Source organism: Oncorhynchus mykiss, chromosome 1 (assembly GCF_057628025.1).
Source record: "Oncorhynchus mykiss isolate SJ-2025 chromosome 1, ASM5762802v1, whole genome shotgun sequence".
Classification (NCBI taxonomy): domain Eukaryota; kingdom Metazoa; phylum Chordata; class Actinopteri; order Salmoniformes; family Salmonidae; genus Oncorhynchus; species Oncorhynchus mykiss.
This window is the reverse complement of record NC_143022.1, coordinates 34,441,777-34,464,212: the sequence shown is the minus strand read 5'-3', so window position 1 is coordinate 34,464,212 and position 22,436 is coordinate 34,441,777.

Below are 22,436 nucleotides of genomic sequence, written 5' to 3'. Positions count from 1 at the left end.
TTATAGATAACAATATAACATCTGCTGAATAACCTCCAAAACACATTGATTTGAATATATTTAAACCAGGGCTCTATTCAATCAAATCCGCTTTAGCCAACATAACGGTTGTTTTGGCAGTGTTGGAGGTGGAACTGTGTTAGAGCTGTCAAATCCACAAGTAGCTCCTGGCATTATACCTAAAGTTGACATTGCCACTGGCTGCATGAAGACGAATTAAGAGAAATCCAATGCAGCCTTGTTCAGACAGATGAATGTGAGATGTATTCTACAACTGATTAGACTATGTTATGTTATGAATTTGCAATACATATGATATGTTATGAATTCCAATTTGTTGCGGCTAACATTAGCTATGTGGATAGCGTTAATGTAACCTATGTGGCTAATGTTAGCTAGGCTAGGGGTTAGGGGCTTTTGTAGCTTTAATGAGACTTACAAAATAGTGTGATTTACTCAAGTGCCTATGCATATCCCAATATTGGGAGAGTTACCACTTTGTTATAATATTTCAATAATACTATTACTACTTCCTGATAGTTATTTTAGCCAGGTGTGAGAGTAAATGTCATTCCTGTTCATGTTAAGTTTGTACACTGCAAAGTTCACTTTTCATTCAATATTTTTGCACATTATATGTGGGACTCATTTCAGGAAACTAGGCGTATGTCGAGCGTCACTACTTCACAGGAGAGGCATTTGAATGTCACTTTATATTTATTTATCAAAATGCGTTTTTTGGAATGAAATTCCTTCGGGAACGTGAACTTGCATGTTAATAACAAACCTGTATGTCGTATGTAAATATTAATACAATTGTTAAATTATGAGCCTAGTTGGTTTAGTGACAAAAAAAAGCCAGGAGCCTTCACGCTAGCCATGATTGGCTGAGATGATGGATGAGTTCGGATTGGGCTGCCATGTAGCAGGATTCTGTCTATAACATAGACTCCGTGTTTATGTACGTAATCCTTTCTAACGCAGATTTTTTTCAAGATATCACGAAGAACTGCAAAAGTGTTGCTAAAGCTCTCAAATTTCTGGAGGACCGAGTTTTGAAATCAGTAGAATGCCTGGTGGAAGTAGAGTATGATAGCTAACAGGCGCTTGATTGCAAATGCGGAGGGAGTCGAAAAGAGAACTGTTGTTTAAAACACATGTCTTCGGATGATATCTTCAAACTAAGGGCAACCATGGCAACCATGACAGAGAGGGAGAAGTGTTTAACAATGTGTATAGGTAAGAGAGTCTGGCTAACTACATTTTCAGATATTATTTCTAATTTGGTCAGAAAGTTGTTTCCATTGCAAGTTAGTGTACTGTTAGCTAGCTAGCTAATGTTAGCTGGCAGTCTCGCTAGCTAACGTTACATGTATGATCTGTGTAGTAATATTATTCGTATCTCAGAGCCATTTGCGTTGCTAGTTATAGCCTAATGTTAGCTAGCTAATATTGAACCTAGTTGATGGTTAGCTTTAGCTAGCTGAAGATTCATGCATGGTAGTACCATTATGAGCTGGGATTATGGTTCATTGTTTAGCTACCTAGCTAGCTAGATGTCTAAACAAAAGACTCCATTATGCAAGTAACCATTTCACTGTACTGTACACCTTCTGTATCCTGTGCATATGACATATAAACATTGATTTTATTTTATATTTGTGTTTATTAGAGACAGTAATGTGAAGAACAACATGACCTGCAACGAAGTCAAATTAGGATATAACGTTAGGCCAACGAGACAGTGTCCAAGTTCTACAATTCTCCGGTAAAATGCCATGCTTTTTTGTCACACTCACAACCGTAAGCTATTTTCTGTAATTAGCTTGCCAATAACTTGTAAACAATGATCTTGTTGTGAGTTTTTTTTTTCCTGTAATAATGAATACAAATTAGCTAAAGTTAAGACGTTGTCAGATATATGATATGGTCATTATTTGAACTGGCTAGCCCGCTAACTTAACGTTAGCAAGCTAGCTAACAAGTTAGAAATGAATAAAAAATATTGTTTATAAAGTTGCTTTTAGTTCCCTGGTTTGCTAGATTTAAATATACACAGATGTAAATGGGTGGGTTTATTGGTGTTAAAATACTACACCAGTTATGCTATTTTGGACCACCAGGCTGCTGATGTCATGCAGTCTGTCATTTTTGAGTATGTACTTTTTCATAAGGACAATGACGAGTTTGATGTCAGACGACAATAGAATGTTCGTGATGTCACTGCTACAACTTTATGAGACGTGTCGATAGAGGTAGCATAAACCAGCCTTTAGTCTTGAAATCTTTGGTTGTTTAGTACACTACCCTACTCACTGTTTAGCACATGGTGGAACATGTGAATACCTAAAGAGATGGGTGAGACTAAGGCATAAGAGGGTGTGAACGATGCTGAATGGGTGTAGACAAAGAAGAGCTCTCCAGTAGGTTTACCAATTATTCAAGGGACATTTTCTCAATAGTGGGGTCAGAAGTTTCAAATTTCAATTGAACTTTCAAAGCAGAATTACTTTCCCATTGTTCCTCAACTGTAGTGTATGATATACCATTTTGTAGCTCTAAGTCTCTACTTTTTTTTCACATATTTGAATATAAAATTCATAACAAATGAATAATATTACAAGAAAGTCGTAGCTCTCCCAACATTAGGCCATGCATAGGCACTTGAGAAAGTCATACTTTTACGAAAGCCTCATTAAAGCTACAAAAGTGTCTTTAATCAACTTTAACATGTGATGACAACCTTAACGTGTCGCTCCATTACCCCCTTCCTTTGGGAGAGCGTGCCCCCACACTTCTCTAGCCTATACAAGTCGCTCACGTATACACGCCTCTCTGACAGCCTTATGGGCATCAGCCCACTTCCGACACCAATGTAGCAAGTTCAGGGGGGATGTAGCCTTGACTGGGCCTCGAACCCAATGACTGACAAATCAAAACCTTAACCGTTAAGCCAAGAGGTCTGTACCTCTTGACGAGGTCGCTAGTTGGGTTAAGGTTGTTACAATATTGTATGACACTTGTGTAAATCTGACCTACAGCAAGCGTCCAGAACTCTGCATGAGCCACAAAGGGACCCACCTCAGCCTGAAGCTTCCTCTACCTTAGTCCACCAACTCTCCAATACGGGACAAGACCTACGGGCACAACAGCAGCAGGAACCCACCTCATTGGCAGATGAAACATCCCAGGCCAGCAGAGAAGGCACTCTGGCACGAATTCCACAGACTTTTGTCTACTCTGCCGACAGATCTACCACCCTGCCTCAAAGTCAATCTTCTATCAGGTCATTGGGCCTCAGTCCTTGCTGGAAGATGTACTCCAACTCTTGTAATCCTTTGGCCGGCCATCTGTCAGCTGACAAGGTCTTGCAACGTGCTTACCAAATCTACTACTGGCCTTTCGTGTCACATGACATATGAGAAAGGTGTAAGCAGTGCATCTCATGTGACACCAGGAGAGTCTAACAATTAGGCCATCAGAAGTTCTGAAACCGACTGACATAAAAAACAGTTGGTAACCCTGCTACCTGGGTAAGATCGTTAGCTACCACCACACTCATCCAGAGAGGTGACAACATTATCTCTCAACAATAAATCACAGTATTACATTCAAAATATATGGAATGACGTTCAAGAATATTTCAGTATAGAGCAAAAAGTCCATACAATTTGTCAAGTCAAAATCAAGAATAGCTCATGCATTTATATTCTCAAAACAACACATGGGGAGAATCTAAAGCCCTGTGCCAAATTTGGCACCTCCATTCTCTCTGGGTATGAACACAGACGGAAGAGGAAGCGAGACACCTCACTCACTGTTTTTTAAAATGTATTTTTTGGGGTTAATTGAAAGTGAATGATCTAAGTAGACCAGATGCAGCTGCTATTGCATTGGTGTCTATAGGAGACACACCCAGTTAACATGACCGATTAGCCTAACCAACAGAAGCAAGGTGAATGGTAGCCCTGCTGCCTCCAGATGGCGCTATTGTTCCTTACGTCGTTGGTCATTGTAGAGTCGTGCTGTAATGTGTGCCCTCCGCTGGCTGGTTCGTACATAAAACATACTCCGTTCAGACTGCAAAGGCCTTGGTTTCCTCCATAACTTTATTTAATGATGAGAAAGCGGAATAAAACTGAGGAAACATGCGTAATGTCTTAATAAAACATGATTTTCCACCACCATGCTAGAGTGGCTAATGCTACTTGCTTACTTTGCACACCAGCTTCAGCCAGGGGTAAACAACAGACTGCTGCAACCTGATTGGCTGAACACGGTGTACAACATCAGGAAGTACCATTAGTCACTCTACTGTAGCATGGCGGTGGAAAATTGGGTTTTATTAAGATAGATCGCATATATCCCCTGTTTTTTTTTAGGCAGGCTGGCCATCAAATCGAGTTAAGGAGGAAAACGACGGCTTTGCACCCTGAATGGAGGATATTTTATACTTAAGCATTCGCCCAGGATAGGAGTGTATGTATTTAAAAAAAAAAAAAAATGTCCCACCCTTCAGCTTCCCTCAACCGCTTCCATCTATCTCTGAACACCATACAGTTTTGATTAGCCATATATTTTTCAACTGTACTGTGATGCTTCACAAAATGCTGAACCTTTCTGTTCGCATAGTTCTGCAGATTGCAAATTAAAGGTAACATGTTTTGCTTAGAGTATTATTATATTATTTATCGATGGACTATGACTTTTCAAATCACCCAGCAGTGCTATTTGCAGAGCGAGCTACAGGTAAATATTGAAAATAAATTCTTCAGCCATTCCTGAACCCGCGACCAAAAACATATAGGATTGGAGTGTATTACTGGCTGGGCACATTAAAGCAGGATGCCAAGATGACCAATGACGTAAGGGATAATATCGCCATCTGGTGGCAGTAGGGCTATGTGAGCGGTGCTGTGCATATCTCCAGAGGTACTTGACAACAACCTACAAGGAAAAAGAAAGCAGGGAAGACCTTAATCCAACTGGAGACACTCCACTCTACATCAATGGAGTAAAGTGGGGTTCTCCTGGCAAGAGACAAAAGCCCTCGTACAGAAGAGAGCAAAGTAGAGAGCCATGGTCAACGCCCTAGTATGCAGCTAAGAGGGGCAAGATAATTGAATAAAGTGTCATAATTTAAAAATGACTTTGATGATTATATAACTATTACTGGGATAATTATACAGCATAATATCAAACATACATTCGGCATCAACTTATTGGAATGGAATGTTAACACTAAGCTAGGCTGGCGCCAAGCTGCATCGTCACATCCTCTCTAGCATGTTCCTCTGCCCCCTACTGTTTCTTATTCTACAGGGTGTATTCCTGCAGTCTTCCTCAGAGGTGCAGGTTAGAGATTACAGCTGTGTTAGGGAGGAGATCCTCAGCGGCCTGTCTTTGGCCTGCCTGTCTTCCTGGTTTACTGGGTTCCCTAGAGGAGCCGTAACTTGATGTATCAGACACACACGGTAGATATTTTGGCAGGCATCAGCACGTGGGGTGCAGACAATCACACACAGATGCCTCCTTAGGGTCTCACAGAAATATAGGTCAATATTGGTCAATATAGACTCACAAACACACACACACACACACACACACACATAATATATACTTTGGCAGGCTTTTGGTAGGTGTGGCAAGGTTAGATAGAACTCTGATTTTCCCATGTGAAGAATAGTTAGTTTTGTAGTGAGGTGTGTGTGTGTGTGTGTTCTTTGGCAGGTATTTAAGAGTCAGAGACAGGTGTGGTGGGTTAGAGCTATGTCCTCCCCTCACTGGTTCTGAGATTTATGACAGGGTGTGTGTGTGTGTTATGGGTGGGTGTGTGCCCTTCCTCATGTCAACTCATCGCACATCAACATGGTCCCCTAGAGTATGGGTGTGCGTATGTGTGTGTCTTTGGTGTCATCAATGCCACTCACCCATGACAGTGCTGAAACACACACACTTGCATTTCAACCTAACCTCACCCAAATGCTTCATAGATTTAGAATGAGAGAAAAGATCATAGTGGGGATATCATTTCAACATGAACCCACTGGGCAAAAACTGGCTGAATCAACATTGTTCCACGTCCTTTCAACCCCAAAAAATCTATGTGATGATGTTGAATCAACGTGGACAACTGATTGGATTTTCAAAAAATCAGTCTTTTTTTTCACCCAAATTGTATCCTAAATCCAACCATAAATCCAATCACATTTTTATTGCTTTCACACTGACAACTCAACCAAATTTAAATGAAAACTGCATGTTGAACTGACGCCTGTGTGTTGCCCTTGTTAATGCAGACAGAAAAGAGCTCCATTTTCTAAATCATAATCTTCATTTTGTCCCCCGCATTGAACATAGTTCTGGAGAGTCCCTGTAATCCTAGATTCAGATCATTCAGGTGAGAAAAAACATCACCCAGATTGGCCAGTCGTGTGAGAAACTCATCATCATGCAAGCGGTCAGACAGGTGAAAATTCTGGTCAGTAAAGAAAACTTTAAGCTCGTCTCTCAATTTAAAAAAGTGTGTCAATACTTTGCCCCTTGATAACCAGCACACTTCTGTATGTTGTAAAAGCGTTACATGATCGCTGCCCATATCATTGCATAGTGCAGAAAATACATGAGAGTTCAGGGGCCTTGCTTTAACAAAGTTAACCATTTTCACTGTACTTTCCAAAACGTCTTTCAAGCTGTCAAGCATTCCCTTGGCAGCAAGAGCCTCTCGGCCAAGTGGCGCCCAACTGGCGTCGGGAGCAACTGCGTCGGGAGCAACTGCTTTTCTCCCTGTTACGGCTTTTGCGCCATCAGTACAGATACCAACGCATCTTGATCACCAACATCCATTTGATGTCACAAAGCTGTCCAGTACTATAAAAATATCCTCTCATGTTGTCCTGGTTTCCAGTGGTTTGCAGAAGAGGATGTCTTCCTTAATTGACCCCCCATAAATGTCTTCCTTAATTGACCCCACTTAAACATAACGGAAATATACCAGGAGCTGTGCCAGGCCCGCCACGTCTGTTGACTCATCCAGCTGTAACGCATAGAATTCACTGGCTTGTATGCGAAGCAGTAATTGTTTCAAAACATTTCCTGCCATGTCACTGATGCATCGTGAAACAGTGTTGTTTGATGAAGGCATTGTCCGTATAGTTTTTTTGACCTTTTCCCCCAGCATTGTCCCAGCCATATCCGCGGCAGCAGGAAGAATGAAGTCCTCTACAATAGTATGGGGCTTGCCTGTCCTAGACACTAGGTAGCTTCCCATGTAAGACGCTTCTAGCCCCTTCTAATTAATTAATGGTATCTGTTACTTGAATACATGTCTTACTACTCAAAAGTTGTCTTTATTCTCGCTCAAAAAACGCTTTTGTTTCTAAATGTCTGTGCAAGAGTGAAGGTTTCCCGCGGGAGAGTAACAGTAAATGTGATTGGATTGTCACGCCCTGACTTATTTAGTTAGGTCAGGGTGTGATTTGGGTGGGCATTCTATGTTTTCTATTTCTTTGTTTTTGGCCGAGTGTGGTTCCCAATCAGAGGCAGTTGTCTATCGTTGTCTCTGATTGGGAATCATACTTAGGCTGCCCTTTTCCCACCTAATGCAGTGGGTAATTATTTATTTTCTGTGTGTGTTTGTGTGCGCCACGGTTGAGTCACGTTCGGTTTCTGTTTACCTGGTTTTTGTGAAGGTTTCACTTTATTAAAAAAAAGTGGAATTACATGCACGCAGTGCCTTGGCTCATCTATGACAGGGAGTTTGAAGACAGTGAACGTGCCTTGGATGTTAATTATTTGACTAGGCTACCTGTATTTGACATTGTGTTGTTATTTTGCTGAACACTAGATGGTTTCATTTTATTTTTGACAGTGAAACGAGGCTACTCAGGCGAGAAAAAAATATAAAGCCCCGTTGGAAAATATAAATCTACTGTTTAAAAATGTGAAGAACCCCCCCCCCCCCAAAAAAACAACACTGTTTTAATTAATTTAAAAACATGTGAATAACATTTTTATTTGGCGTACCCCCGACGGCATTTGGAAACTAGAGGATCAAATATTGGAAGTGAACCGATGCATTTACACAGAGTAGAAATAAATTCTGTTTATAACTTTTCTCCATAATGTTTAGCATCTGTAACTGAAAGCACATCCAGGGGATCTGAACTGTGAGAATAAGTCATTTGAAGTCCTGAGCCAAATGTAGCCTATACTGTATAACAATACCAGATCAGGGCTTGTGTCCACAAAGTGTCTCAGAGTAGGAGTGCTGATCTAGGATATGTCCATACAATCTTATTCATTATAAACTAAAAGTCCAAACTAATCCTAAATCAGAACTCCTACTCTGAGACACTTTGTGGAGACGGGCCCTGGTCTCCATCAGTAGGATTAGAAACACTTTAAATAGGATAAGAACATGTATTTATCACAAACATGTTATGGACCTGGGATATCTAGTATGACCTTTAATACTAACTCTTGGTCCGTCTTACCCAAAAAAATAACCTTAACCCTAACCCTAGCTCTTAATCCTAAAATGAACCCTAGCTCTTAATCCTAAAATGAACCCTAGCTCCTAACCCTAAACCTAATTCTAACCCTAACACGAATTCTAACCTGTGGGGACCAACAAATATTCACCAGTTGGTCAAATTTTTGTTTGTTTACTATACTTGTGGGGACTTCTGGTCCCCACAAGAATAGTTAAACATGTCCAAACTCACATAGCTCAATTAAAACGTAGAGAAATCTGTGAGTAATTTCTGCTTCTACAGCAATCATGCAGTAGATCTGTAGTGTAAGGAGAACGTCAGCCAGCCTTAGTCACCCAAGAGTGCACTTACCACACACAGGCACACAGGCACACACACACACACACAGGCACACAGGCACACACGCACACAGGCACACAGGCACACAGACACACACACACACACGCACACGCACACGCACACACACCACCCAACAGAAACACATTAGCACTAACAGGCTAGCAATCATTAGCTAATCATGCTATTAGTAGACCATACAAGCCAGCAGGCACCCGTAGCTCTGCTACAGCTGCAACACAGTAATCATCTCTTATCAATAATTAGGATAAAGATCAATAATTAGGTCTCAGCTAGTCAGGGCCAGGGGCTGGATAGGGCTGTTATCAATGTTGATACTCCCCAGAGCATTCTGGATTGTTGGAGTACTGTACAGTAAAACATAGGAATATAATTTCTCTTTTTTGTTCCTAGAGTAGAACACACACACGGTTCTATGGTTGTGTTATGGTTGTGTTGTGTTTATGTTTCAGAATGACGTGGGAGGGTTGAGGAGTCAGACTGGTGTGTTCCATCCCTAGACCTGAAGGAGTGGACACTCCGTAAGACACATACAGTGGGGAGAACAAGTATTTGATACACTGCCGATTTTGCAGGTTTTCCTACTTACAAAGCATGTAGAGGTCTGTAATTTTTATCATAGGTGCACTTCAACTGTGAGAGACGGAATCTAAAACAAAAATCCAGAAAATCACATTGTATGATTTTTAAGCAATTCATTTGCATTTCATTGCATGACATAAGTATTTGATACATCAGAAAAGCAGAACTTAATATTTGGTACAGAAACCTTTGTTTGCAATTACAGAGATCATACGTTTCCTGTAGTTCTTGACCAGGTTTGCACACACTGCAGCAGGGATTTTGGCCCACTCCTCCATACAGACCTTCTCCAGATCCTTCAGGTTTCAGAGCTGTCGCTGGGCAATACGGACTTTCAGCTCCTTCCAAAGATCTTCTATTGGGTTCAGGTCTGGAGACTGGCTAGGCCACTCCAGGACCTTGAGATGCTTCTTACGGAGCCACTCCTTAGTTGCCTTGGCTGTGTGTTTCAGGTCGTTGTCATGCTGGAAGACCCAGCCACGACCCATCTTCAATGCTCTTACTGAGGGAAGGAGGTTGTTGGCCAAGATCTCGCGATACATGGCCCCATCCATCCTTCCCTCAATACGGTGCAGTCGTCCTGTCCCCTTTGCAGAAAAGCAGAAAAGCATCCCAAAAGAATGATATTTCCACCTCCATGCTTCACGGTTGGGATGGTGTTCTTGGGGTTGTACTCATTCTTCTTCTTCCTCCAGACAAAAAGGCTCTATTTTTGTCTCATCAGACCACATGACCTTCTCCCTGGATCATCGGCAAACTTCAGACGGGCCTGGGCTGGCTTGAGCAGGGTTGCTTTCGCTGCAGGATTTTAATCGATGATGGCGTAGTGTGTTACTAAAGGTTTTCTTTGAGAATGTGGTCCCAGCTCTCTTCAGGTCATTGACCAGGTCCTGTCGTGTAGTGTAGTTCTGGGCTTATCCCTCACCTTTCTCATGAGGTGAGATCTTGCATGGAGCCCCAGACCGAGGGTGATTGACAGTCATCTTGAACTTCTTCCATTTTCTAATAATTTTTATTTATTATTTTTTTAATCTTTATTTAACTAGGCAAGTCAGTTAAGTTTTCAATGATGGCCTAGGAACATTAAGTTAACCGCCTGTTCAGGGGCAGAACGACAGATTTGTACCTTGTCAGCTCGGGGATTTGAACTTGCAACCTTTCGGTTACTAGTCCAAGGCTCTAACCACTAGGCTACCCTGCCGCCCCGGCAATTTAGTCACTTGCGCCAACAGTTGTTGGCTTCTCACTCGCCTTACACAGCTCTCTGGTCTTGGCCATTGTGGAGAGGTTGGAGACTGTTTGATTGAGTGTGTGGACATACAGGTAACAAGTTCAAACAGGTGCAGTTAATACAGGTAATGAGTGGAGAACAGGGGGCTTCTTAAAGAAAAACTAACAGGTCTGTGACAACCGGAATTCTTACTGGTTGGTAGGTGATCAAATACTTATGTCATGCAATAAAATGCAAATTAATTACTTAAAACTCATACAATGTGATTTTCTGGATGTTTCTTTTAGAATCCGTCTCTCACAGTTGAAGTGTACCTATGATACAAATTACAGACATGCTTTGTAAGTAGAAAAACCTGCAAAATCGGCAGTGTATCAAATACTTGTTCTCCCCACTGTACATACATACACACACTGACACACACAGACACACACACACACACTCTGATGGGCCAGTGGAAAATCAAGTCATTAGATTAGATTAAGATTTGATAAAATATAGTAAGTGAGTTTAATTAAGAGGGTCTAATAGGGCTGAGGCAGTAAAGTGAGGTTAATATGAGAGTTTTGCTGTAATCTGAGAACCAATGAAACACATGACAGTCATTGGGACCCCAATAATAACTAAAGATCAGGAGACAGATAGTTTATTTCTTTCTGAGTCATGCATTTAATCAATAGAATGGAAGATTTACTCACGTTTTAGCAAAAAACTGATGGGATATCCAGTTAGGATTGGGGTTGAATGCTTTTATGTACTGTATATGTTTCAGACCTAACAAATGGCTGTCCTGTACTACACTCTCAGAAAAAACAGTGCTAATTTGTTTTTACATTTAAAACAAATTAAGATCAGAAATCAAGCTTTCTGGTTGAAAATAGCACATTTTAACAGGTTCTATTTGAAAACAAAATAGTTCCATCTGACATGAAAACGGTTCTATCCAGAGCCAACTTTCAAGGGGTTCTCCTACAGGGACAAATGTACAGTGTAGTATATACAGACTATATATGGCTGGTCAACTCACGCACGCACGCGAGCACACACACACACACACACACACACACACACACACACACACACACACACACACACCCTCTCCAGAGGTCTCAGATGGACCAAAGAAGTACAAGGTACGCTTGAAGACCCTAAGAGCCAATTTCTCCAGGACAGATAAATCTCTTTGATGTCTTGTGGAAGTTCTGTCTCTGAGTATAATGAAATACGACCAGTACTCAAACAGGTGTAGCTATACACTTTGGTGTTATGACTCTCATTCGCCATTCTCTTTTTGTGTGTGTGAGAGAGAATACCATTATGTGTGACCTCTGGGGGGGGTCATCCCACAGTGTGAAGGCGAGACAATTAGACACCCTGCCACTGCTACTGAGAGTAACGTGACTGTTATAACACACATGCATAAACTCAAGGCCACATCTCACCCCGTTGTCTTTGACTTAACCATTAGGCTGCATTATATTTATAAATGATAGCATGTATTCACAATTCCTAAAAACAAACCCTGTATGCCATATGAGATGTGAACATGTTCATGTGTATGAGTCTGCACCACAGAGAGTACAGAGAAGGTACATAAACATGGTTTCAGACTTCACAGACGCACACAGTCAAAGGAAAATAGGAAACACAGGGATCAACTGCAGGAACAACATGTAATCAGAGAGGGAGGGAGAGAGCGAGAGAGGGAAGTTTTCTCTCCTTCTGTCATCTATTTGTTTGCTAGTGTGTTTAGTTAGTGATTGGCGAGCGTCTAAGCATACAATTATTTATTTGTTTCCAGCAGGTCAGACAGATGTTTAAAATGTGCTATGATGGTTGTGTGGGGTAGTTTACACTGAGCTCTGGTTGGCTTGGAGTTGCCAGCAGTACCCTGAGGCTATCAGATAAGAAGGGGGTTGATGGAAACATTCTACACAACAGACATGTCCTTTTAACAGGCTGTTTGTTTGTGTGTGTTTGTTTTTTTAAATATCGTTGTTTTTTGTATCCTAGTCATGCTTTGAGACACCAAGGGCCGGATCCTGGAAACAGATCCGAGAGACAGACTCAGAGAGATGACGTAGATGCACAAAGTAAACAGTAGTGGGTCAATTCCTGGAACAACTAAGAGCGTTGAAGCCGAGGTTAACTTCTCAGCTGTTTTGGTCCTGTAGGTAATCACATTGTAGCAGCGTGGAGCACACCTGTGCACATGCGCAGAGCAAAGTCTTGCATCGCACTCATAAAATGTCAAGTTTCAAAGTTTATTCGCCAAGTCAATCTCAAGTTTCAGTTTAACAAGTCATCTCAATATCTGCTGTGCTGCTCCTGGCAGCACCTCACGCTACTCCAGGATTAGGCTTAATCTGTGTCTGGGAACACAGACCTGTAACTGTTACTCTGTGGATAAACAAGGGAGTACACTATATATACAAAGGTATGTGGACACCCCATCAAATTGGTGGATTCGGCTATTTCAGCCACACCCGTTGCTGACAGCTGTGTAAAATCGAGCAGACAGCCTTGCAATCTCCATAGACAAATATTGGCAGTAGAATGGCCTTACTGAAGAGCTGAGTGGCTTTCAACGTGGCACCATCATAGGATGCCACCTTTCGAACAAGTCAGTTCGTCAACTTTCAGCCCTGCTAGAGCCGTCAACTGTACGTGCTGTTATTATGAAGTGGAAACATCTAGGGGCAACAACGGCTGAGCTGCGAAGTGGTAGGCCACACAAGCTCACAGAACAGGACCACAGAGTGCTGAAGTGCGTAGCGGGTAAAAACCGTCTGTCCTCGGTTGCAACACACTAACGATTTACAAACTGCCTCTGGAAGAAAAGTCAGCACCAGAACTGTTGGTCGGGAGCTTCATGAAATGTGTTTCTATGGCCGAGCAGCCGAACACCAGCCTAAAATCACCATGTGCAATGCTAAGCTTTGGCTGAGGGGTGTAAAGCTTGCCGCATTGAACTTTGGAGCAGTGGAAATGCTTTCTCTGAAGTCATGAATCACGCTTCACCATCTGGCAGTCCAACTGACGGATCTGGGTTTGGCGGATGCTAGGAGAACGCTATCTGCCCGAGTGCAGAGTGCCACCTGTAGAGTTTGGTGGAGGAGGGAAAATGGTCTGGGGCTGTTTTTCATGGTTCGGTCTAGGCCCCTTAGTTCCAGTGAAGGGAAATCTTAGTGCTACAGCATACAATGACATTCTAGATGATTCTGTGCTTTCAACTTTGTGGCAACATGACAATGCCCCCACACATAGCAAGGTCCATATAGAAATGATTTGTCGAGATCGGTGTGGAAGAACTTGACTGGCCTGCACAGAGCCCTGACCTCAACCCCATCGAACACCTTTGGAATGAATTGGAATGCCGATTGCGAGCAGACCTAATCGGCCAACATCTGTGCCCGACCTCAGTAATGCTCTTGTGGCTGAATGGAAGCAAGTCCCCGCAGCAACATGGAAAAGTGTTGTGGAAAGCGTTCCCAGAAGATTGGCGGTTGTGGCAGCAAAGGGGGGACTAACTCCATTTTAATGCCCATGATTTTGGAATGAGATGTTCGACGAGCTGGTGTCCACGTGCTTTTGGTCATGCGGTGTCTGTCTAGCTATGAGTTTGCCCTGTACAGTGTTCGGTTAATGAGGCATGGTTAAAATCTGCTTTGTAATGACTAATGATTGCTTGATAAATAACCAGGGTAAACACACTTGACTTGACTTTTATTACAATAACTGTTTTCAGGATCAGCTGCCAATATCAATATCATTATCTCTTTAACATGTAATTCCTCTGCTTTAAGGGAGTATAAGAAGGGGACTTAGAATTGGAGAACAGAGAAGGGGAGGGAGAAGAGGGATTGAGTGAGAAGAAGAGAGTCATTAGGGAGAGGGTGATTGAGGGAGGAAAGGATGGAAGGGCTTAAGGGAGGGAGAGAGGAGGGAGTGTCTGTCCTACGAAATAGATTAGCTTTATCTAGCCCTGACCTGTTGAGGATGTTAAGGAATAGTTTCAGTAGAATCTTTGGGTATTCTCTGTCAACTATTAGTAGTTTGGAGCCAGTCCTCAGGCCTAAGAATCCTGTCCTCATTTTCCTCAATTTAAAATCAAATCAAATCTGATGTAATTCAGTCAGATACTGTAGGTGCTTTGCATTTCTTTATTTCAGTCTAGACTCCATGTCATAGCTACTGTTTCAAGTATTGATGAATGTTGTATTCCTGCCTAATGACATAAACATCTGTTGAGTTGATCTGATCGTCAGTACATCTTCTCTCTCTCTTGATCTCTCTCTTTCCCTCATTCTTCCTCTAAGAGAAAGATAAAACCATGAAGAACGGAATGAGTTTAACACATGTCCTGTCATGGTCTGGGTAGCATCACACTCAAACGTGATTAAGAAGAACATCTTCACTCACTCCCTGTGTGTGTGTGCGTGTGTGATAAAACACAGATGTTAGGTTATCGTAAAGACCTATCCTCCCTTAATAAACTGATTCAAAACATCTATCGTTAAAGGCAGAACATATTTTTGCATCTGACTCCAGTTCTCTATCAGCAATAATATATAAATAAACATATCCTTTTAAACATGTCCTTTAAAAGAGCACTGTGTTGAATGTACTGCTCTACAAAAATGCATAAACATATATGCAATGTGCTGGAATTGTAACCACTTGGGGAGGTCATGTCATGATGATGTCGTTCTGAGTTCATGATGAAGCCATGAGAAGATTGCCATTGTGGTGTGTGTGTGTGTGTGTGTGTGTGTGTGTGTGTGTGTGTGTGTGTGTGTGTGTGTGTGTGTGTGGTAGTGGTAGTTGTAGTGGTAGTGGTAGTGGTAGTGAGTGAAATGTTGTCAGCTGGTGACAGGGGATAGGAAGCGGGGGTGAGAAGCATGTGCTCTCCACGTCTTATAAGTGTGTGTGTAATTGGCGTGTGCCAGTGGGCCTTCACCCAGTGGTGCTCAGGGTCGGATTGATAGATATGTCTAGATTCTCTTTCTGCCTACTTCCTGTCTCTCTCTCTCTTCTCCATCTGTTATCTTTCTGCATCACTATGCCTCCATGCCCCTCTTTGTCTCTATCAGAGAGAAAAAAAACAATGATTCTTACAGACGTATTGCATAATTTTCTGTCATTCTAACCACATATCAGTCTCTCTCTCTCTCTCTCGCTCTCTCTCTCTCTCTCTCTCTCTCTCTCTCTCTTTCTGTCTCTATTCCTCCTCCCTTTCTCCCCACTATATTTTCTAACTGTCTACATTCTGATCTTTATCAGCCCTGCCATGTGGCTGTTTCCCCTCTAGGTACCTCACTGTAGCTGGTTGTGGAGCGCTGCCTGTGGTCCTTAGACCTCACCACACTAAACTCAGTGCATATTTTTCACAGTTTATCAACCATCTCAATTCACTTACAGAGAAGGGAAGGGGAGAGAGAGGAACACAGATATGGTAAGGGAAGAAGTAGAGGGGAGGAAATTGGGAGGGGAGAATGGAGAAGGGGGAAGGGGAGCTTATGTCCGTTTTCTACATTCCCCAAATGAATCAGTTTTAACCATTGCTGTATCCTGTGTCAGCCCTAATGGTTGTAGTTTTTAATTGCAGTCAGTCAAGCAGAGAGAGTGAGAGAGAGAGAGAGAGAGAGAGAGAGAGAGAGAGAGAGAGAGAGAGAGAGAGAGAGAGAGAGAGAAGGACATTCCGAGCAATCAGCACTACAATTATTAGTTTGTATCTTTTGTCTCGTACAGTAGACCAATAGATGTAGGATCTTAATTTGATCATCCTTTTGCAGGAGTACTGCAAAAGTGTTCAAATGCTTCTGAAGTTTCTAATTTTCACTTAGACATTTCAGACTTGAAATTTCCTGTTGCTGCAGGATTATTTCCCTGCTGTAGTAAACTGGCTAAAACTTACTCTACAAGGTGTTGAAAGCGTTCCACAGGGATGCTGGCCCATGTAGACTCCAATGCTTCACACAGTTGTGTCAGGTTGGCTGGATTACCTTTGCGTGGTGGATCATTCTTGGTACACACAGGAAACTGTTTAGCGTGAAATATCCAGCAGCATAGCAGTTCACCTGGCAACTACTACCAGACCTGTTCAAAGGCAATTAAAACATTTGTCTTGTACATTCACCCTGAATGGCACATATACACAATCCATGTCTCAATTGTCTCAAGACCTAAAAATCCTTCTTTAACCTGTCTCCTCCTGAAATACCATTAAAAAATGTATATTTCGTTGGTAGAATCAACACAAATTCCCCAGTGTTAAAAAAATACTGAGAGGGATTAATCAACACTGAAAGTGTTGAGGCTGTGGACCCATATAGATACATGAACAGTGTTAAATGAACACACTGCTTAGTGTAAAGCGCTATTCAAATATTTCCCTGATGGCCTTGCCTTTCGAGTAAATTCTACAGTTACCATCCATGACTGTGGATGTATTTGTTAATGACCGAGACATAGTTCTTGCGTTCATCCATTTTTAGTCCTATGCACATCACCAATGAGATAATAAGTGGATAAAAGTACATCTTTAAAAGTCATGAACAGTCAAAATGTGTTTTTTTTAATGAAATTGGATGATGTTTGACGGGAACCATATCAAAGCATGTTCAGCAATGTATGAAAAATGACTGTTGCTTCTACATTGATAAAGTTTTATCATAAAGTTACTGGTCCCCTCCCCCATCTCAAACACTTGGATTAATTATTAAAACTTCTCTGGGAATTTGTTCGATAAAGTCCATAATTTATGTCCAAATACCTCCTTTTTGTTTGCGCGTTTATTTCACAAATCGAAACTCACAAGGCGCAGGCACCTATTTCAGACAAAAGTCAAAACAGTTCCATTTCAGTTCGTAGAAACATGTCAAACGATTTATATAATCAATCTTTAGGATGTTCTTATCATAAATCTTCAATAATATTCCAATCGAACAATTCCTTTGTCTTTAGAAATGGAAAGGAACGGAGTTCGCTCTCACGGCCTTGCGCGTGACTTAGCTCATGGCATTCTGCCAGACCGCTGTTTCAAACAATTCTCTCCCCCTCACAGTAGAAGCCTGAAACAAGGTTCTAAAAACTGTTGACCTCTAGTGGAAGCCTTAGGTAGTGCAATATGACCCCATAGACACTGTATATTGGATAGGAAATCACATTAAAAAAATTACAAACCTCAGATTTCCCACTTCCTGGTTGGATTTTTTTCTCAGGTTTTTTGCCTGCCATATGAATTCTGTTATACTCACAGACAACATTCAAACAGTTTTAGAAACTTCAGAGTGTTTTCTATCAAAATGCATATTCTAGCTTTTGGGCCTGAGTAGCAGGTAGTTTACTCTGGGCAACTTATTCATCCAAGCTACTCAATACTGCCCCCCAGTCCCAAAGAAGTTAAGGGAACAATGTGACATCACCTTAAGTCTCATTGTAGTACACCAATGGCAACATACTTAATTTAAATAAGTACAACATTGGAGAAGGCGTGTTTGCAGAGGAGTGTGGTTTGTGTACATTGTAGCTAGATAGCAACTTAACAAACTATAGTTTTGGCAAGATGTGACACAAGTAATTCTCCCAACAATTGTTTACAGATAGATGATTTCACTTATAATTCACTGTGTCACAATTCCAGTGGTTCAGAAGTTTACATACACTCAGTGCCTTTAAACATCTTGGAAAATTCCAGAAAATTATGTCATGGCTATAGAAGATTCTGATAGGCCAATTGACATAATTTGAGTCAATTGGAGGAGTGTTGTGGCAGAATCAGAATTATTTAGGTAACATTGATAAATAAGATGTTTTATCAATGTTCATAAGTATGCTTATGTGGGAAAAATTACTTGGGCCCCAGAGAGGGGAGAGGACATGCTTGTCTTCTTAGGGGAATGTGTCTGTAACTATTGTATGTCGCCTCTGAGGTTGCCCTTATCTTGATCTAGTATATGACCTAAGAGGCTCACTGTCTCTGTGAGCTTGTCCAGGAGGGGGTGTATTTGAGATGGGAGTAACTAGAATTGACAATTGTTATATGCCATTGGATGAGGTAATGTTTTGGTACTATGTTGAACCAAGAACGAGAAGTAGAACTTCGTTTAGGAGACCAAACTGAACAATAATTTATAGCTAATGCTATCTAGCTATGGGATACTCCTATTTCAAGTAAAAGGTTATTTGTGTAATGTTCCTAAGATCTGTTATTTGGCATGTGAGTTGAGATGGGTGTGTCTTGGCTATAAATTATACTAAGAGCACTCTCAGAGAATTCATTTATAGACACTGAATTGATCTGAGAGTCAAAAAGGGCTATGGTGAAGCTCATATAATTAAATATGGACTTTATGATATAACTCTGACTTGTGTGTGGTTTGCTCTCTCGTGATTTGGAAATACAGGACATTTCCACGACAGGTGTACTTGTCGATGTATTTCAAGGCCTACCTTCAAACTCAGGGCCTCTTTGCTTGACATCATGGGAAAATCTAAAGAAATCAGCCAAGACCTCAGAAAAAATATTGTAAACCTCCACATGTCTGGTTCATCCTTGGGAGCAATTTCAAAACGCATGAAGGTACCACGTTCATCTGTAAAAACAATAGTACACAAGTATAAACACCATGGGACCAAGCAGCCGTCATACCGCTCAAGAAGGAGATGCGTTCTGTCTCCTAGAGATGAATGTACTTTTTTGCGAAAGTGCAAACCAATCCCAGAACAACAGCAAAGGACCTTGTGAAGATGCTGGAGGAAACAGGTACAAAGGTATCTATATCTACAGTAAAACGAGTCCTATATCGACATAACCTGAAAGGCCGCTCAGCAAGGAAGAAGCCACTGCTCCAAAACTGCCATAAAAAAAGCCAGACTACGGTTTGCAACTGCACATGGGGACAAAGATCGTACTTTTTGGAGAAATGTCCTCTGGTCTGATGAAACAAAAATAGAACTGTTTGGCCATAATGACCATTGTTATGTTTGGAGTAAAAAGGGGGATGCTTGCAAGCCGAAGAACACCATCTCAACCGTTAAGCACTGGGGTGGCAGCATCATTTTGTGGGGGTGATTTGATGCAGGAGGGACTGTTGTGCTTCACAAAATAGATGGAAACACAAGGGAGAAAAATTATATGGATATATTCAAGCAAAATCTCAAGACACTTGTCAGGAAGTTAAAGTTTGGTCGCAAATTGGTCTTCCAAATGGACAATGACCCCAAGCATGTGTAACGGATGTGAAACGGCTAGCTTAGTTAGCAGTGTGCGCTAAATAGCGTTTCAATCGGTGACGTCACTTGCTCTGAGACCTTGAAGTAGTAGTTCCCCTTGCTCTGCAAGGGCGGTGGCTTTTGTGGAGCGATGGGTAACGATGCTTCGTAGGTGTCAGTTGTTGATGTGTGCAGAAGGTCCCTGGTTCGCGCCCGGGTATGGGCGAGGGGACGGTTTAAAAATTATACTGTTACATTGATGCTGTTGACCCGGATCACTGGTTGCTGCGGAAAAGGAGGATGGTCAAAAGGGGGGTGTAACGGATGTGAAACGGCTAGCTTAGATAGCAGTGTGCGCTAAATAGCGTTTCAATCGGTGACGTCACTTGCTCTGAGACCTTGAAGTAGTAGTTCCCCTTGCTCTGCAAGGGCCGCGGCTTTTGTGGAGCGATGGGTAACGATGCTTCGTGGGTGTCAGTTGTTGATGTGTGCAGAAGGTCCCTGGTTCGCGCCCGGGTATGGGCGAGGGGACGGTTTAAACTTATACATGTTACATGTTTCCAAATTTGTGGCAAAATGGCTTAAGGACAACAAAGTCAAGGCATTGGAGTGGCCATCACAAAGCCCTAACCTCAATCCAATAGAACATTTGTGGGCAGAACTGAAAAAGTATTTGTGAGCAAGGAGGCCTTACAAACCTGACTGTTACACCAGCTCTGTCAGGAGGAATGGGTCAAAATTCACCCAACTTATTGTGGGAAGCTTGGGGAAGGCTACCCAAAACATTTGACCCAAGTTAAACAATTGAAAGGCAATGCTACCAAATACTAATTGAGTGTATTTAAGCTTCTGACCAACTTGGAATGTGATGAAAGAAATAAAGATGAAGTAAATCATTCTCTCTGCTATTATTCTGACATTTCACATTCTTAAAATAAAATGGTGATCCTAACTGACCTAAGACAGGGATTTTTTACTAGGATTAAATATCAGGAAATGTGAAAAACTGTGTTTAAATGTATTTGGTTAAGCTGTATGTAATCTTCCCACTTCAACTGTATATCTTTACCCTTACATCTGTGTCTGGTGTTAGCATGTTACTGGCTAGCTAGGTCTTCATCCAGCATGGAACAAAAGAGGGTGACGGGTCATTCAAAACTCTGACACAGTTGTGAAGTCAAGACATCTGTCAAGGCTGCTGTGAACTGCATCACCAATAGACATGCCAAATGGGATTTATACAGTGCATTTAGAAAGTATTCAGACCTGTTAACTTTTTTCCACTCCTGCGTTGTCTTGGCTGTGTGCTAAGGGTCAATGTCCAGCAGGAAGGTGAACCTTCACGCCAGTCCCAGGCCCTGAGTGCTCGGAAGCAGGTTTTCATCAATGATCTCTCTGTACTTTGCTTTTGTTCAACTTTCCCTCAATCCTGACTAGTCTCCCAGTCCTTGTAGCTGCAGAACATCCCCACTGCATAATGCTGTCACCGCCATGCTTCACCGTAGGGAAGGTATTGACCAGGTGATAACGTGACACTTGGCATTCATGCCAAATACTTCAATCTTGGTTTCATCAGACCATAGAATCTTGTTTGTCATGGCCTGAGAGTCATTTAGGTGCCTTTTGGCAAACTCCAAGCAGGCTGTCATGTGAGGAATGGCTTCCGTCTGGCCACTCTACTATAAAGGCCTGATTGGTGGAGTGCTACAGAGATGGTTGTCCTTCTGGAAGGTTGTCCCATCTCCACAGAGGAACTCTGGAGCTCTGTCAGAGTGACCATTCAGTTCTTGGTCACCTCCCTGACCAAGGCCCTTCTCCCCCGATTGCTCAGTTTGGCCGGGCGGCCAGCTCTAGGAAGTGTCTTGGTGGTTCCAAACTTCTTCCATTTAAGAATGATAGAGGCCAATGTGTTCTTGGGGACCTTCAATGCTGCAGAAATGTTTTGGTACCCTTCATCCAGATCTGTGCCTCGACACAATCCTGTCTTAGAGCTCCATAGACAATTCCTTCGACATGATTTGGTATTTGCTCTGACATGCACAGTCAACTGTGGGACTTTATATAGTTGTCTGACTTTCCAAATTATGTCCAATCAATTTAATTTACCAAAGGTGGACTCCAATCAAGTTGTAGAAACATCTCAAGGATGATCAATGAAAACAGGATGCACCTGATCTCAATTTCCAGTCTCATAAGAAAGGGCCTGAATACTTATGTGAATAAGGTATTTCTGTGTTTTATTTTCAATACATTTGCAAAAACTTCTATAAAATGTTTTTGCTTTGTCACGATGTGGTATTATGTATATATTGACGATGAGAAAAATAATTGTATCCATTTTAGAATAAAGCTGTAACGTAACAAAATGTAACCCGCTTCAGGAAACTAGTCATATGTCGCAAGTCACAACTTCACAGGAGAGCCGTTTGAACATAAAAAATATATTCTTATCAAAATGTGTTCTTTGGCAGAAATGCCTTCTCGAACATGTGAACTTTCATTTGACTTAATAACAAACTATGATGCCATCTATAAATACGAATAAAGTTGTTAAA